The following is an 18,073-nucleotide window of genomic DNA, read 5'->3' as shown; positions in this document are numbered from 1 at the left end:
ATTAATCAACCATTCATTTTTATTGTTTTATTATGTTTGTTGTCTACGTATAAAAGCATGAAGTTGTGAAAAATTTGGAACCTACTTTTTTTCCTGAAATTGTGTGTTGAAGATGTCCTCTAATGAATGAGTGTAAGTCTTCCCAAGCTTCCAATCCACCCTAATCTAGCCTCCTTCTACTTCTTGATTCTCCAAATTATTTGTGTAGGTTTTTCCTGCTATGTTCAGACTATAGTTTCAACATATATTTCCTTCTTTTTTCCTTTGTTTGGAAGCTCCAGATTCATAGAGAGAAATTGTGGTTATGGATTTTTGTGTCCATTGGAACCATTCATAGAATTTTTTTTATTTAATAAGTCCCCTATTTGTTTGTGTTTAGAAATTTATTTAATATTTCCCAATAATTTCTAGTTACCAGATGTATAAGGAGGTCATGACCCAAAGGTTCCTTATTATGTATTGGCTAACTTGTGCCATCTTATCTCAAAGGTCATAGGTTCCATTCTTGTGACCTTTTCCACTCCTAGTCTTTAAATTTCCTACCAAGTTTTAGGCTTAAGTTTTAATTCCTTTAAAGGACTCTTAGAGAGTTGTGTAGGTAAGTTGGTTGAAGTGAGATTGTATGAGTGGTGGGTTTAAGTTGGTTTGAATCTTTTGCTAATCTCTTTAATTCTTTTATTTATGCATGAAATTTCATACAACTCGAGCACACACACACACACACACACACACACACACACACACACACACACACACACACATACATTTTTACTCGGGCATATATGTGTGCACCCATATTGATGACGGGCCACACCACCCGTACCAACTCACAAAAAAAAATACAATAATATGGAGACAAGAGAGATGACAAAATGCTTCATAAAACTTCCATTAATACTTGAAATTCATTAGAAGAGATTACATACAAAGATCTTCTACTTGAAGAGCTTACACTTGAAGAGCTTCTATTTCTCCAACTTCCATTAGAAGAGCTTCCATTTCTTCAACTTCCTTTAGAAGAGCTTCCATTCCTTGAACTTCCTTACAAATGATAATAGGCCTTTCTTAAATAGGCACTTACCACCCAAGGCATGATTTATCCACAACATTCTAGAATCTCCACAACCTTCTACAATATCTACAACCTTCTAGAATTTTCACCTAAATACAACTAAGCACCACTATGTGGCCCAGTTAGAAAATTACATTTCTTTTGTGGATCACAACAAATATTAAATGCATGATGCCACCTACACACCTCAATTAATGGAATAACAACTATTTTTATTATTTTCTATTTATGCCACCCATGCACCTTGAAAATAGAGATTCCTCTTTTCTCCACTTTTCCTATTTTCTATTTTTAATTATTTTCCTTCCATTTTCGTCACTTTCTCTCTCCTCCACAAATTTTTTTATTTTTTTTCTTTTCTTTTCCCTTTTTTTTTTTCCCTCTCTTTTTTTTTTTCTAATAATTTAATTTTCTCATGCAAGATGCTCCTGCATCAGACTCCCTTGGTAGATAGAAAAGTGTGCCCCACACTTTGATGTCAAAAGAAAGATATAGAACCATCTTCATCTTCACTAAAGGCTTCCACATTTTTATTTTTTTTCCTGATGCATGATGCTCCTGCATCCGACTCCCGTGGTAGGAAAATTTTGTGAATATGGATTCACAAAATGAAGTAGCCACTGTTGACATATTTTTTTTCTCTTCCTCCAACACATAGCTGGAACAAGTATCCGATGCTGAAATTTCTCCTTTGCAATGAACTCTATCCAAGTATAAATCTCATCCTCATTCAATCTTGTTGAATTAATCACACCTGTAATAAATCTAGCAACACCATACCAATCTTCCTTTGCATACCATACATCATGAACAAGATCCTCATGCAAACCATCATTAATATCTTTTGAACTCATATCAAAGACAACATCCCATGATTCATAAGAATTTACCTGTTTGACATCTTCATCTTTGCTTGCCTCTTTTATGTCATCAACAATGCATGTAACTACTCCACTTGCTTGATCTCCAAGTAAGGCACTATACTTCTCCTCCATTGCTGCAATCTTCAAATCATCTTGATCTACTTCAGGTTCGTAAGTCTTGTCATCTTTATGCTCTTCCTCGTCTCGTTCATCTTCTTCAACTTTAGGTTCACAAATGATTTCCTCTTCATCTGCTTGCTCTTCCACTGGATCATCTTCCTTTTCCACATCCAAGGAATTATCAACATCTCTTTTCTGGTGACATGCTCTTTGTTTCCGCAACTCAGCTTCTAATTCATTCACTTGCTTCTGCAAATCAACTAGCAATGATTGTTGATTTCTTGCTCTAAATTTCTCAAGTCGAGGAATCCTCAGAATCCATCCAATCACAAAAGTCATCTTCGTCTATCTCTTCTCCATAATCAAGTCTTCAGAAGACAAATCTTGTCCAAAACAAGAACCTCGTGCAAAACTGCCTCACAGTCGGCGCTCTGTCTACACAATCAAGAACTTCTTCACAAACTTCACCCAACTCAAGGTCCTGGTGCAAACTGCCTCATGTTCGGCGATCTGTCCGCACACTCAGGAACTCCTTCTCTGATACCACTGATGACGGGCCACACCACCCGTACCAACTCACAACCAAAAATGCAACAAGATGGAGATAGAGAGATGAAAAAAAAAATGCTTCATAAAGCATCCATTAATACTTGAAATCCACTAGAAGAGATTACATTTGAAGAGCTTACAATTCAAGAACTTCTATTTCTCGAACTTCTATTAGAAGAGCTTCCATTTCTCCAACTTCCTTTAGAAGAGCTTCCATTCCTTGAACTTCCTTACAAATGATAATAGGCCTTTCTTAAATAGGCACTTACCACCCAAGGCATGATTTATCCACAACATTCTAGAATCTCCACAACCTTCTACAATATCTACAACCTTCTAGAATTTCCACCTAAATACAACTAAGCACCACTATGTGGCCCAGTTAGAAAATTACATTTCTTTTGTGGATCACAACAAATATTAAATGCATGATGCCACCTACACACCTCAATTAATGGAATAACAGCTATTTTTATTATTTTTCTATGCATGATGCCACCTACACACCTCAATTAATGGAATAATAGCTATTTTTATTACTTTTTTCTATGCATGATGCCACCTACACACCTCAATTAATGGAATAACAACTATTTTTATTATTTTCTATTTATGCCACCCATGCACCTTGAAAATAGAGATTCCTCTTTTCTCCACTTTTCCTATTTTCTATTTTAAATTATTTTCCTTCCATTTTCGTCACTTTCTCTCTCCTCCACAAATTTTTTTTTTTTTTCTTTTTTTCTTTTCCCTTTTTTTTTTCCCCCTCTTTTTTTTTTCTAATAATTTAATTTTCCCATGCAAGATGCAACCAAAAATCAACAAAGATAAAATTAGATCATCCTTAAACCAACAAAAATGGATATAAGAATCCCCCAAGACCCCAATTTGGGTAATTGACTCCTCTATGAGGAATTCTAGGCTCAAGGTGCCTATGTGGATTGTGGTTTTAGCTCTAGATCAATAGATATTATAGAGGATTTGTACTTATTCTTGCACACACCTACATCATTGATCAACACACATAAATATCTACACATAATCTCATGATATATCATTTAGTACTATAAGCATCAAGTGTTTTGGTGGGGTTAAAATCCTAGAATCCTCATATGAAAAACACATAAAGTATACATATATAAGAAATGTATCTCTAAGAATCTCATTCAAAGTAACATCACATATCCTATCACTAACTTAAAACATAAATCTAGTATCTCATAATAAGTCTAAAATCAAGTCCCTAGGGTGGCACTACACATTGTTATTACTAATCTTACATATTGATCTTGTCAATTATTATACATTGTAGTTACCACCAAACTCTTCCCCTAATTTGCACAACCATTTACCTTTTCATTCACTGCCACAAATTCTTATAATTTCTTATTTTTTCATGGATGCAAATACTTCTTTCTTCCCATCTTTTTCATGCCCTTTCATGCCTCCTTGTTCTCCATAGAATCCTTGAGGTTGCACATATGTGTATGAAAAAGGAGATTCTATAAATCTAAAAAAAGATACTAGTCATAGCTACATCATTCATATATTAGTTGTAATAGCCCATTTTAATACAATTCTTCACAAAGTCTTTATTGTATGATGGAAAGCATTATGTGTATTCAATTCAAATATATGCTAACTATTGCCCTAGCATTTATGGTTATTACATAGTCTTGTATCTAAGGCTTTATATTTGACATAACAAACAATCTCATATCAAAATAGTATAATTTTAAATTTGCATTCCAATGAATATGACAGATTCATTTATATTCAATCAATTTGATTGCTAATTTAGCATGTATACAAAATAAATATCAGATTCACAAATGATACTTACTTTTCAAAATTGTACTAAACAATCTCATTATAAAATAATGTCTCATTTATTATATAATATTATATCCTTCTATAAGATGGAAGAAAAGGTGTTGGAATGAGACAAGAAGGTTAAGGGAATTGAGCATGCTCTAAAAAGCATAGCTGGTCAGAGTTACAAGTTTCTCAATTCTTCCAGTGAGCACATTAAGATTTTGATCAACAAACTAGAAAATTATGCTAGGGAGAAGGCTATTGTTGTTGTTTGTAAGGATTAAGGTTGTTCTACTGAGAACAAAGAAGGATCTGAGAGAAGGACCAAAGTTAATACCGGGAAGATGGCCACAAGTGCCACTTCACATATTAGTCAAATTAAGGAGTATGCTAGCAGTGCAGTTATTGAAAAACATGGGATAATTCCTAATTTTGTCCTTGTTCTCTCTTTTTATTTTGCATTTTTTGTTAGTGGTTGGGATGGTTTCTTTTTGTTGATGGCTTTGTTCAACTACTAGCTCTATCTCTTTTCTTTCTCATTTTGTCTTATGTGCTTAATGTTGAATCTTTAGGATCTTTTGTACAAGGTTTCAAGGGCCCTCCAAAACATGTTTTCTTAAGAAAAAACATTTCCTTCTACTTTATAAAATATTCACTAGGTGTGATCCAAATATAAATATTGTTTTAGTCAATATTGAAACATTGTATCATTGTATAGAGTATATATCATAGTAATTTTTGTTATTGATTAGAATCATTGTTGTTAGTTTTTTGTTGTATAACTTAGAAGGAATGTTATTATATACTAAGAATGATTTGTTATTTTGTAATGAGATTATTTAGAAAAATAAGTATCATTTGTGAAACTGATATTTATTTTGTAAACATGCTAAATTCATAAATAATAATTTAATATCAATGCATTTGTCAAAGTCATTGGAATGAAATTTTGAAATTATACTATTTTGACATCACATTGTTTGTTAGCATCCACCCCAATGCCAAATATATTTATTATTAGGCATAAGATTATGTAACAACTCTAAAAGTTAGAGTAATAGTTTGAATATATTTAGATTGACAACACATAATATTTGTCATTATGCAATAAGAACTTTGTGAAAACTCTATTATAATGGGTTATTGTTGCTAAAGTTTGAAGAATGTGGCTATAAAGAGTCGCTTTTATAGATATACAAAATATATTTGTTTGTACATGTTTGTCCATCCTTTAGGCTTCGATGGAGTGTCAAAGGGTGGGGAAAGGATGGAAATAAAGAAGTACCCACATCCATGAAAAACAAAGAAAGGTCAAGAATGTCATGCCCTAAAATTTGCGGAGCAAAACACAAAAAAAAAAAAAAAAATTTATTTATTTTTTAAAAAAAAATTAATTTTAAATTTTAATTTATTTTTAAACGATCTTGAAGATAAGATGTACAAATCTATACTTGTGATGAACATCCATAGAATGATGCATTGTCTGAGTAACAAGGTATGCCTTCATTGAGTGATAAGTTAGCATAGGGGATGGGTTGCTCTACAATCAAGATCCCTAGGTTTTTTCCTCAAGGAATCACCTGTTTGTAACAAATTTTCATCTACCATATTCTAGTTAGGACCTTATCAATGCATAAGGAATTTCAATTCTCCTTGGGTGATAGTGGTTGCGAAGTTACGAATGTGGAGAAGTTTATCATGGTTCAATTCCACTTGACTTTTCATTTCTAAGTATAGACACTTTACCCATTTTTGATATCCATCTATTATGCTCTTTAATTACTTAATTGAATTTTTGTGTGATTATTTATCCTACTAATTATAAACTCATCAACTTCTTGCTTATAAAATACCATTCTAAATCGATCCGTTAGATATATAACTAATTATTTGATTAACCCTTGAGTTTGCTTTCTTTTATTAGCATTACAACTAATGCATTTCAACTTTATCTCTATAATCCAAGACCACCTAGATCACTAGGTTAATTCATTATTTATTTATAATTATTTAATTTTCTATTGTTTATTTGCTAACTTTATTGCCATTATTTTATACATATGTTCTTATGACATAGAGTTTACCATTAACAATTTTAAGTACATCTTATCACCATCAGAAAGACAATGTTCGGCTACATGGCATGATAGTCTTTTAATCAGGTATACTATAGCTTCATCATTCTCAATTGATTTAGGGTATTTATATATTAGAATATTGTTATTAAAATAATAATACAAATTTTTATATATTTATATTTATTTTTCTTTAATGATAATACAATTTTAAAATCATACTATAACTTATATTATTTCCTTTCCTCAATTTTATTTTAAAGTTTCACTCCCCTTTTATTTTAATTCACTCCTAACTAATTTGAAAAAAAAAATTAACACACAAGTTATGATAACCCAAAACAAAACATTTAGAACTTAACATATGTATTAACTTAAACCCAATTTCTCCCACCTAAAATCACTACACCTCTTTCCCAAGGCGACATCACTCTAAAATGGGTGCAGTAATTTAGAAAAGAATAGTGCTATCTAGTCTTGGCAGCATGTCCTATCCATGCACCAACTTCAATGGGGATGATCAAGGGGATTCAGAATACGAACATGTAGGACAGAGAGGATGGGGCCCCCAGCCAGTCGAAATAACTGGCTGGGTAGCCATTGCCATTTTTGAGCCCCCATATCTGTAAGCTACTTTGGTGCATTTTGTCTGGAGATATGCTAGCGCCGATTTTTTTAATTTGGATAAAATTTTAAGTCATCAATAGAATTTTTAAATGATATTCACTTTTGATGATGTTCCTTTTTACATGTATAATTGAATGGTGGTTAAAGGAGAAATTTTGTTTTTCAACCATAATCAAAAGAAGCCAAAGTTTATATGGATCTTCATCACTTAGATTTCATAAATTTGTGATGAGGTATACATCTAAAAGATGTATAAAAAATGATTACAATTTTGCAATCAAATTTTTTAAAAAGTTTCAAGGAAAAATGTGCATAAAATTCAATTATTTTAATATCTTCAATCTTACTTGTAAGTCTTGGATTCAATTAATGATAAAACTAAAAGACTCAATACTCTACATCCTAACTTTTTTCATTTGTAGATGTAAATAGTATGTCAGTTTTTCATTTTCATGGTTTTTTTTGTTGTTTTAGCTTTTAGGTATTCATAAATCTCTCTATAGTTCTTGTTTCCTAATGTTCGATGGTTGTTATAACATGTCTCAATAGTGGAGTACAAGTAGACCAATTACCAACCAAAAAAGCTAAAATATGATTTACTATGTGTTGGCAAATAGATTTGTCACTCTAAAAATGGCCCAATGGAGTGTATATGGCAAATCGTTCACAACAGTTGGATAGGCCCTTGGTATGCAGCCTTCCTCTACATTTAGAGGGGCAGCTCCCTCAATATAATTTTGAACTTTTCCAAATAAAAGTGAAATCAAACTTTAAAAGATAAATAGAAAGCCATTAATGACGAATGCACCACACGACTTCAAAGCTTTCCTGGACTAACTTAAAACTGCTAATAATAGCAATCAAGATCTAGGCTTGAGAACTATTACTAGCACAATGATGATCCAAAGATTCATAAACATTTGCACCATACTGTGAGAATGCTCACTGTAAAGAGAATCAACATTTCTAACAATTTAGATTTGAAAGAAGAGAACTCAAATTGCATGTTCCTTTATTTTCTTGCACCAAAAACCTAAGAGGAATTTCTAATTACAAAGACAAAATTTGTACATACTTTCCAAATATCACCTTCTAATCAAAATTTTAAGCATAGTGCTCCCTTTTTCTAAAATCCAAAAAGTTCCCCTTTACAAAGTCAAATAAACCCTTATATAGACACTGAGGTTAACAACTACCTATATATGGTTAATAACCATCTCCCAAATACGTGATTTGGGTGAGGTTAATTAACCTCTACAAAATTAACCCAATATGACCTGAAATTTGGATCTTACACGTTTCGAGAGGAAGATTGGATAATCAATCATTGTTGATCTCCCTTTGATATTTGATTGATTTATTCAAGTTACATCACTTTATTAATGAGCACATATCCCTCTTTTCATGAAGTTGCTCTATTGCTTTTATATTCCCTCTCCATGCAGCATAATGAAGAGCTTTAAGCCCTTCTCCTGTTAAGCAATTTGCTAGGGTAGCATCCAAACATGACCACCTCAAAATGGTCTCTCTTCTCAGGGGTAAGATCTAAGCTAATAGTTGTCTCCCCCTTCTTATTCTTAAGCCCCAAATCAGCTCCTCAAAATAATAGCTCTTTGAAGCATTCTAGATGGTCAGATTTTATGCTCAACATAAGTGTAGTTTCACCACTTTCTGTCCTTGCATTCAAATCACATCCATGTTCTATCAACTAATTTAAAATACTTTGATAACCCATTCTTAATACCATGTGAATGTGTTGAAATTCATATCCATTTGTCAATCTTACATAAAAGTCAGCATTAGCTCCAGAATCTAAAAGCACCTGAGTTGAACGGCTTAAACATCACACACTAAGGCTTCATTCCTAGAGTAAAAGTGTTAAATAGTTAAAGTTTGACTTACTTTTCCAAACTTAATTTCTTCCTTAATGTGTGATGTTTAAGGCTGCCCCACCTGAGTAGCCCTTGAATTACGGAAAAGGATTGCATGACAAATTAATGTTCTTCCTCTATGCTCACTATCAGGGCTTAAGAGTTGCAGTAACAATCTGAGAATAGTGCCACTTGCTTCATAATATTCAATAGCACACCATGCTTCATCATATGGTTCTGTTAGACCTGCCCCAACGCGCAACTCTTCACTTGAATTTGTATCTCGGGACCATGCTCCAAGGCTCACTTTACAGTCTCTATCTACGCCCACCTTCACAATTGTATATCTATAATGTGATTGTCCAAAGATGTAAAGCTTGTGAATTTCAATTACAACAGTGTCCAGGTCTTCCCAGATAGATTAAATGATAAATATAGAATGTAAAGTTAAACCAAATAACTAACCGTCAGTGCGTAGCATTGATGGAATATTCTAGTAAATGACCCTTTATTCAATTCAGCTATTGATCATACCCCCATTCATCTCAGCGTTCCAATGAAATGAACTTCGAGTGTCACGTACAAAGCCACAATATATTTTACACATCCCTAGGATAGACCCTTCCTGTTGCAGTGTCTACATCTATGTCAAAGAAGCAAGGTCGTGTAGGCAGCCCAGGCATTGTGCTCATAGTTCCTGTCAGAGGATAGACGAATCCTGCCCCAACATTTGCTCTTACATCTCTAATTGGTAATGTAAAACCAGAAGAGCCCCTTTTAACGAAGCAATATGTGAAAGAAAATACTGTGTCTTGGCCATGCAGATTGGTAAGTCCGGAGAACCTTTGCAGGGTGTATGTTTCAATCTGCTTCTCAGCCTGCTCTGAATACTCGACTGCAGCTGCTCCATATGACTTGGCAATCAAATTAATTTCGTCTTTCATACTAATTTTCAAAGGCTACAAAAACTGCAAAGATCTATTGTAATTCTCGTAGGCCCTCTGAACTGAAACACCAAGATCTACCGCTCCTGCTCCACCATGTGCATAATGCGTACAAACAACAGCATCAAAGGCACCAGCTTCCATTGCAACATTTCTCACAGCATTGACCTCAGCCTGTGTGTCAGAGGCAAACATGTTGATAGCAACGACAACATTAACTCCATACAATTTGATGTTTTCCAAGTGCTTGGCTAGATTAACACAGCCTGCCTGAACCAATGCTACATTCTCTGTTACATAAGCACGATCTAGTGGCTTTCCTGCAGACACGTTTGGTCCTCCACCATGCATTTTGAGAGCTCTTACTGTGGCCACTAAAACAACACATTGAGACTTCAAACCACTGTATCTACACTATATTCATGAACTTCTCTTGTCTATGGTCGGATTTGCTATGGGCCCGTCAATCATGTTTCTCTCGGCTGTTCAACATTCATCATCTATTCCCCCAGCATTGGCATTGCGGTCATTGCTTCTTTGCATTTGGCACAAACGTTTAGAATAACACTTCTTTTTTTTATATATTAGAAATAAGAGTTTCAGAACCAAAAAAAAACACCAGAGTATTAATATGAATATACACAAGGAGGCCAAGCCTCACCCAGAAGAGAAAGTATCAGTTGAACATACAAAGTAACAAAAGGAGGAAAAGCAAAACTATCTAGCTGAGAAGATCATAGTGATTGTCAACCTAGGCAGTCTAGCCTAAGGGACCTTCCATCCAAACTATACTATTATGCCCTTGAATCTGCACCATCATAAATAACTCTTCTTTTCTGGCATTCCCTTTTGTTAGGATAAACCACGGACAGAAATAAAAAACTACATGCAAATATAACCAATAACAAAAATAATAGAACACACAGAAATGAACACAAGGCACCAAGATTTAACGTGGTTCACCCAATCCCTAGGCTACATCCACCAAACAGCAAGTCCGATCTTATTACAATCCAGTGATTACAACCTGATTACAATCCGTAATCCCTTACAGCTCAATACCGCCGCAAGAACCAATTTCGTATCACCACACATAAAAAATACCCAACCCTAAGCCCTTTTTATACAAGTATTAAACCGCTTTAGGGTTATAACATGTCGGCCATAATATGTCAGCTACCATGTCGGCTACTTCCAAAAAAAAAAATTTTCGGGGCGATGCCCCAAACCCCACTATTTATAAAGTATGTACAGTACTTTCCTGATCAGTCACCACAATCTAACAATCTCCCACTTGGGGACTGATCAGGCTCCACACTAAACAACAATCTCCCACTTGGAGACTGATCCTGGAGCAATACAACTACCACATGGGGCTCCCACTGGATCAAACCACCCTGGACTCTGCTGTTCTTTTATTCACATTTAGTCTAAAAGACCAACTGAAGCTGAAGAGGAGTTCAGCTTCTCCCTTGTGACAACCTTTGTCAACATATCTGCTGGATTTTCATTGGTAGGTATCTTCTCCAACTTTAACTGTCCATCCTCCAAAACTGACCGAATGAAATGGTACCGCAACTGTATGTGTTTGGTCTTAGAATGCAGAGCTGAATTCTTAGCAAGATGAATGGCACTCTGACTATCTGTGAACAAATAATTATCCTTCTGAGGATGTCCCAATTCTTCCAAGAAGAACTGAAGTCATATCATCTCTTTGGTTGCCTCTGTAGCAGCAACATACTCTGCCTCGGTAGTGGAGAGAGCATTAATCTTCTGTAGCCTAGAAACCCAGCTCACGGCTGCCCCAACAACAGTAAAGACATAACCTGTAGTACTCCGCCTGGTATCAATATCCCTAGCCAAATCTGAGTCAACATAGCCCTGTAAATCAGTAGTAGAGCCCCCAAAGTGTAAACACTTATTGGATGTTCCTCTCAAATATCTGAGAATCCACTTGACAGCATTCTAATGCTCAAAACCTGGATGACTCATATACCTGCTAACGACTCCCACTGCATGTGCAATATCTGGCCTAGTGCATACCATAGCATACATCAAACTTCCTACAACTGAAGCATAGGGTACCTTGGACATCTTATGCTCCTCTTCCTGTGTCTTGGGACACATCTCCTTAGTCAATTTCAAATGACTAGGTAAAGGTGTGCTGACAGCTTTAGCATTCTCCATAGAGAAACGTTGCAACACCTTCTCAACATAATTAGCTTGAGATAGCGTCAATGTTCTGTTCTTCCTATCTCTGCAAATCTTCATACCAAGGATTTGTTTTGCTGCCCCCAAATCCTTCATAGCAAATGCATGTGCTAACTGGCATTTTAGCCCCTTAATATGATGCATGTTAGACCCAGCTATAAGCATATCATCAACATATAGACATAAAATAATGTAGCTATCATCATCCAACCTCTTAAAATAAACACAGTAATCTAAATGACACCTGTTATATCCATGCTCATGCATAAAACTGTCAAATTTCAGATACCATTGCCGAGGTGCTTGCTTCAGGCCATATAAACTTTTCTTCAATTTGCACACTAAGTTCTCCTTACCTTTGACCTCAAAACCCTGTGGCTGAGCCATATATATTTCTTCATCCAAATCACCATGAAGAAAGGCTGTTTTAACATCCATCTGCTCTAAATGCAAATCTTCAGTAGCCATAAGACTTAAAACAGTACGAATAGAAGTCATTTTAACAACAGGAGAAAATATCTCATCAAAATCAATTCCCTTTTTCTGTGCAAATCCTTTTACAACTAACCTGGCCTTAAATCTTTTCTTACCTCCTTCCTCTTCTTTCAACCTGTAAACCCATTTATTCTGTAAAGCCTTTTTACCTGCAGGCAACTTGCACAAATCCCATGTCTTATTTTTCAGCAAAGAGTCCATTTCATCTTTCATTGCAGACTCCCACTAAATCTTAGTATCCACCTGCACAGCTTCATCATAACTTTCAGGTTCACCAGCATCAGTAAGTAAAATAGAATACAAAGAGGGAGAAAACCTTTGTGGAGGTCTAATTGGCCTTGTTGACCGTCTAACATTCACTGGTGTGTGTGGTATTTGTTGTTGCAGTTGTTGCACATCATGAGGAATGGCTAGAACATCAGCTTTTGGAGTATCATCCAACACTACATAATCATCTTCTTTCTTCTCATGTTGCTGCAACAGATCTTTGTACAACACTTTTTCATTGAATATGACATCCCAGCTTCTTATAATTTTATGATTTTCAAAATCCCAAAGCCTATAGCCAAATTCATTAATGCCATATCCAACAAAGACACATTTCTTTGATTTCGCTTCTAGCTTGGTTCTATTTTCAGAGTCTATATGAGCAAAAGCTTCACAACCGAAGGTCTTGAGAAAAGAATAACTCACCTTCTTACCAGTCCATGCTTCCTCTGGAATACCACAGCCCAAAGGAGTAGAGGGACCTCTATTAATCAAATACACTGCAGTATTGACAGCCTCCACCCACATGTGTAAGGGCAACCCAGCATGCAACCTCATGCTCCTTGCGCGCTCCATTATAGTCCTGTTCATGCGTTCAGCCACTCCATTTTCCTGTGGAGTCCTTGGAACAGTTTTTTGTCTACGAATACCATTAGTGGAGCAATAATCTTCAAATTCATGACTGCAATACTCACCACCATTATCAGATCTGAGACATTTTAATTTCTTACCAGTCTCATTTTCAACCAAGCATTTCCATTTCTTAAAAGTTTGAAATACATCAGATTTCTGTCTAAGGAAATAAACCCATACTTTTCTAGTTGTGTCATCAATAAATGTAACATAATAATGAGAGCCACCAAGGGAAGATACCTGAGCCGGTCCCCATACATCTGTATGCACAAGCTCTAATTTCTCCTTTTTGTTTTCCTTCCTTGTCTTTACAAAACTCACTCTCTTTTGTTCTCCATACACACAACTTTCACAGAAATCCATATTCACACATTTTAGACCTGGTAAAACTTTCTTTGAATGAAGTACTTTCATACCTTTCTCACTCATGTGCCCAAGTCTATTGTGCCACAGCGCTGTATAAGAATCTATAGCAGCTATTTGTTCTCCCTGATCAACTGCAGTAATTGTTTCAGAATATTCATTTTTCTCTGAAACAATCAAAGTAGAAGGAACAATATGACCTGTACAAAGATATAAGGTGCCTACTTTCACACCTTTTGCTACTACAAGGGAACCTTTTGAAACCTTCCAATTTTTATCATTAAAAGTAATTACACAACCCTCATCACCGAGTTGCCCTGCTGAAATTAAATTCCTACTCAGCTTTGGAACATGTCTTACCTCATGTAGTAGCCAATGATTCCCATTCAGCCTCTGACATAGTTCCCTGATTCTTGGCTTTTCCTTCCAACGGCTTCCATAAATCCTTCTGATATAAATAGTCTTCCATTTGCATCTTCCATAACTGGAAGTTCTGCCCATTAAACCTATCAACCCTCAGCTTACCATCATCTGCCATTGCTGCCACTCAACCGTGAGACTCCCACTTAACCGTGAGACTTTCCTACAGAGGATAACTGAGAAACAACTAGGCTCTGATACCACTTGTTAGGATAAACCACGAACAGAAATAAAAAACTACATGCAAATATAACCAATAAAAAAAATAATAGAACACACAGAAATGAACACAAGGCACCAAGATTTAACGTGGTTCACCCAATCCCTGGGCTACGTCCACCAAACAGCAAGTCCGATCTTATTACAATCCAGTGATTACAACCTTATTACAATCCATAATCCCTTACAGCTCAATACCGCCACAAGAACCAATTTCATATCACCACACATAAAAAATACCCAACCCTAAGCCCTTTTTATACAAGTATTAAACCGCTTTAGGGTTATAACATGTCGGCCATAATATGTCGGCTACCATGTCGGCTACTTCCAAAAAAAAAAAAATTCGGGGCGATGCCTTGAACCCCACTATTTATGAAGTATGTACAGTACTTTCCTGATCAGTCACCACAATCTAACACCTTTTTCTCTAATATCTTTGTTCAATCTATTGCAAGCTTGCTAAAAAACATGCAGATCATCCAAAGTACTACGCCACTAGTACCCACGCTTAAGCTCAAGGTAGTAAAGAGTAGCATGCCCATCACAAAGGAACCTCCTCATATTGTCCCATTCAATCATCATAGTAGTCTACACCTGCAAGAAGATTTTAAAGTAAGTGAGTTTTTAAAAAAACTCAGTAAGATTCCTATGCTTACCTTGATACCTTTCCTCATTCCTGCACTTCCAGATCTGCCAGAGAATGTTAGACGACAATATATTCCAAAATAAATTGGTATCTTTAGGAAGACCATTAATATGACCAGAAATAATATCAAAAATATTAACATTAATAGGATAAACAATGCCAAACATTTTCCATATTTCTTTAGCAAAAATACAATCAAGAAGGATATGTCTACCAATTTCAGGAACTCTACACAAGTTACAAATATCAGAATTAACAAAATCTCTCTTTATAGGTAGCTTGTCCAACAAAACTAACCATTTGAAACATCTAATCTTGGGTTCCACATGATTCTTCCACAAGATATCAAAATACTTTTTCAAAGTATCAACATCATAAGAAGAGTACCAAATAGCATTAATATGATTGATAATATCAATATTAAAATCAATGATTTTATAAATATTCTTAGCTTTGAGCAGAGTAGTAATGATACCACCAAGCCATTTGCACTTCAGGAACCTGAGAGAATCAGTGTGGAAAACAATGGGAAGACCAACGGAAGCTTGCACAATCATGTTATAAGTTCTTCTATGGGAATCCGGGATAGCATATTTATCCTTAAGAACATCCCAAGGCATAATTTGATCATACTCAAAGAGATCCATAAATTGTTTAATACCTTTATTAGCCCACTGCCTGGCAGAACACCCTTGGGTAAGGGCCAAAGGTTTACCATTTAGGTGGAGATTCCACCAGATGGATCTTTCACCATGGAGTTGAATATTGGAATGAAACTCCTTGTTAGTGATGAATTTCCTAACATGATCCCAAGCCTTCCAAATAGACCTGAAAACCATAGAGCCTTGAACCATGACAATAAAATTACCAAGAATGAGGTCACAAAAGGGGAGGCTAGTCCAAGACTTAGCTTTTCTAGGAACACCCCTCTCAATATTGCTCCTAACTAGCACTTTCCAAGGAGAATCACCCTCCATGGACTGAAAAATCCATTTGGCAGACAAGGCTATACCTTGAGTTCTTAAATCCTTCAGCCCAAGTCCCCCAAGGGTCTTGTCAGTGTGGCACCAAGCCCACTTAACAGAGTGGATCTTTCTATTCCCTTTGCCATCAGACCAAAGGAATTGTCTGATGGACTTCTGGATTTCAGAAATCTAATAGTTATTAAAACACCAAGCAGAAGAATGATATATGGTGTATGAGGACAATATCTTCTGGCAAACCTGAATTCTGCCTGCCAAAGATAACACCCTGTTATGCCATTTGTTTAGCTTTTTATCAATCTTCTCTTTCACCCAAGACCACATGTCTTTGAGGTCAGGCTCCACCGAGAAAGGGATGCCAAGATATCTAATGATCCTATTAGGACCACCCCATTTAAAATTGTATTGGAGAAACCAGTCTGGGGGCCGCTCATCCCAACCTAAACAAATTGATTTAGCTTGAGATATCTTAGCCCCAGAAATAGAACAAAAAAGATTGAGTTTAACTTGCATGTTCCTGAAATTATTTTTTGAAAGTTCAAGGAATAAAGTGGTATCATCTACAAATTGACAATTGATGAGCTCTTCATTATTAGGTAGATAAATACCTCTGACCTTTGGAGATAAGGAATTATCTCTGAAGATATAATAAAGAGCTTCCAAAGCTATGACAAAGAGAGTGGGTGCCAGAGGGCACCCTTGCCTAATGGATCTCCCAAGAGAAAAAGGAGCAGAAAGAATACCATTGACCTCAACCTAAGCAGAAGCATCATTAAGAAGCATAGCCACAGTGTGACAAAAGAAAGGAGGAAAACCAAAAGCATCCAGCATCATAAGGATAAATCTCCATTCAATCCTGTCATAAGCCTTCTCAAAATCCAAAAGGAGCATGTCAGAGTTTTGATGAGAGTATCTAGACCAATCCATGGCTTCCCAGCTAGTTATGAGATTCTCAAGAATATATCTACCCTTGATAAAACCAGTTTGGGTAGAATTAACAAATTTAGGAAGAATATTAACTAGCCTAAGAGCCATAATTTTAGCCAAAATCTTGTAGGAAACATTAAGAAGGGTAATAGGCCTCCAATTCTTAACAAAGGTTTTATCCCCTTCTTTTGGGAGAAGTTTAATAATCCCTCTATTGATATCCTGACCTAGGGTACCTTTATTCAAGGCTTCAGGATAAAGATCAAAGAGATCCTTACATATCCATCCGATGTTGGACTTATAGAATTCAACTGGTAGACCATCAGGGCCCGGTGCTCTATCATTATTAAGGGCCTTAATAGCACCTTCAATCTCCTCAACAGAAACATTATTAGCAAGAATATCAATATCATCAGGATCAAGCTTTTTAGGAATAAGCTTCCTACAATGAACTCTAATCGACTTAGCCTCAGGAGAGTCTTTTGAAGCAAAAAGAGTCTCATAATAATTAGCAAAGGCCTGAATAGTAGACTCAGGGTTAGAGATGTCCTGGTTATCAATCAAAAGTCTATCAATAGACTCTTTAATACGTTTATGCTTAAGAAGGTTGAAAAAGAATTTCGATCCCCTATCCCCAAATTGGAGCCAGTGGGATCTAGACCTGATCCTGGCTCCCCAAATTCTAACATGCTGATGCTTCCTAAGAGCATAACACTTATTTTTAAACTTTTTTAAATGGACAAAGAGGTAGGTTGATAAATGTCTTTAAAATACTTGTTTTGGATTCAAATATTAACCTTTTCTTCTAAAAGGTTAATGGTTAATGATTTGGTTCCGAATAGCATTTTTTTTTATCCCTAAAACTTAACTTTTTTAAAATGTTAATTATGCAAAATTATCTTAACCTTTTGATAGAAAGGTTAATGGTTAAGATTTTAAAGTGAAATATGTCTTTTGGCAATTGATCTTA

General features: G+C 35.5%; 1 pseudogene; it reads right to left on the bottom strand.

Moving 5' to 3' along the window:
- Positions 1–9,591: 9,591 nt before the first annotated feature.
- On the bottom strand, positions 9,592–17,792 carry LOC149537231 (formate--tetrahydrofolate ligase-like; annotated as a pseudogene).
- Between the last annotated feature and the right edge of the window lie 281 nt (positions 17,793–18,073).

This window comes from Cupressus sempervirens, chromosome 10 (genome assembly GCF_028749045.1).
Source record: "Cupressus sempervirens isolate cs-2001-9-10 chromosome 10, ASM2874904v1, whole genome shotgun sequence".
Taxonomy (NCBI): Eukaryota; Viridiplantae; Streptophyta; class Pinopsida; order Cupressales; family Cupressaceae; genus Cupressus; species Cupressus sempervirens.
Note: the sequence above shows the minus strand (reverse complement) of the source record. Positions and strands in the feature narration are given on the sequence as shown.